Genomic DNA, 1,695 nt, shown 5'->3' with positions numbered 1-1,695 from the left:
GTGGCAGCTGTTGGCCAGCGGGGTGGGTCCGCAGGGCTGGCAGCGGTTGTAGCAGGCCATGGGTGTGGTGTGGAGGTTTCCTGGAAGAGAGAGGGGTGTGTGGCAGGGCAGGGGTGTGGGAGTGTGAGGCGTGGTGATGCAGGAGGGTGAGGGAGTGTGGAGGCTGTTGTGGGGCTGTGGGGAGGTGTGAAGGCTGCTGAGGCTGGGGCCTGAGTGTGCTGGCAGAGAGGGCCAGGGGGCCTGGAGCAGGAGGGTCAGGGTCTTGAAGGTCACCTAGTTGTCAGTAGGAGCAGAAGGAGAAGGTGTGGGAAGTGTGTGAGGGAGAGGGGCACTGGGCCGGCTTTTATGCTGGTCATGGAGGGGCGGGACAGCCTTGTCCCATGGCCTTGGGGCATTTTGCAGGCAGCAGCTCATGGGTGGCCCAGGCTGGTGAGTGATGATGTTGGGAGTGTTTTCCTTCTCGCAACTCTTCAGTGTCATGTCCTGCTCTTGAAGCTGTGTCCATCTGACCTTGATGGCAACTTTAATGTGTGAGTTTCAGTGACCAAACCTGATGATGATGATGTTTTTCAAGGAGCGTTTGAAGTCATGATGAAAGCTTTGTAGAGATGAGATGTCATCAGTGAGATCGCCCTGTGTGCTGTGGTTTGTTGCTGTCTTGTGAAGAGGTGCCTCATTTCCCCAGAGCCACATCAGGCTGGTCTGGGCTTTGCAGCTCTTGTGGGGGTGTGGGCTGTCCCCTTCCATTTCATTCTCTCCCTCCTTTCCGTGTTTCCAACTTTCCAAACCTGTCTATATGCCAGGCTTTTCCCACTGGTATCATGGTGTCCCACAGTGGTAGGGAGGCGAAGAGAGATCCAACAGGCAGGAGTTGTGCAGCAAGATTGATTTATTTAACTATTTTACAGCTCTTTTATAGACTTTTTTCTTCATAATCCAATTGGCCAAAGGATCAGCCATCCCTTGGGGTGATTGGCTAAGTTCCTAAAACATCCGTTGTCAAAATATTTTTCTACTGTACTATAAACAAGGCTTTGCAAGGCCGCAGGTGTTCCTATTCTATAGAAGTCTACAAATATCTTCTGTGAGAGAGAAAAGTATCTCACGGGACTGGAAAGAAGCGGGAAAAAATCTTGCTAGCAGCAATATTTGTATCCACACACTGGAGATGGGCAGGCAATCCCATTTAGGTATTTTGGGAAGCCTCCCATGCTCCCCAAAGTCTTGTGCTTGTTCATGGCAGCCAGTGAAGGATAAGAAGAAGAAGAAGACATGTGAGGAGCAGTTGAAGGAACGGGATATGTTAAATTTTCAGAAAAAGAGAGTAACCTTGTAACTCTTTCAAGGTACCTGAATGGAAATCATCAGTTTTGCCTGGCCCAGCCTTGCGATTCATGAGGTGAGGAATGTTTTCCTTCTAGCAATTGTACAACTCCATATCATGCCCTTGAGTCGGTGTCCATCTGACCTTGGTGGCAGCGTTAAAGTGAGAGTTGGTGTTTGGGAAGGTTTTCATTGAAGATGGGCATCAGAGAAACCAGAATAAACAACAAAAGCTTCGGGAAAATATGGGTGTCATCAGTGAGGTCACCCTTTGGCACCTGTGTGATTTAGTTTGTGGGTGTGTTGTGAAGAGGGGCCCTCTTCACCCTGCCAGGCGTGCCTGGCCGTTGTTGGGGGGGGGGGACGACATCA

The 1,695-nt window shown here is 50.6% G+C and overlaps 1 protein-coding gene across 5 annotated transcripts in view; it reads right to left on the bottom strand.

Moving 5' to 3' along the window:
* Positions 1-1,695, bottom strand: part of LOC108447739 (feather beta keratin-like) — a 69,910-nt gene that overhangs the window by 9,851 nt on the left and 58,364 nt on the right. The window lies entirely within an intron of this gene.

The sequence above is a fragment of the Corvus brachyrhynchos genome, unplaced genomic scaffold, assembly GCF_000691975.1.
Source record: "Corvus brachyrhynchos isolate BGI_N302 unplaced genomic scaffold, ASM69197v1 scaffold437, whole genome shotgun sequence".
NCBI classification, from domain to species: Eukaryota; Metazoa; Chordata; class Aves; order Passeriformes; family Corvidae; genus Corvus; species Corvus brachyrhynchos.
The sequence above is the reverse complement of the archived record's forward strand: the minus strand, read 5'-3'. Positions and strand labels throughout refer to the sequence as shown.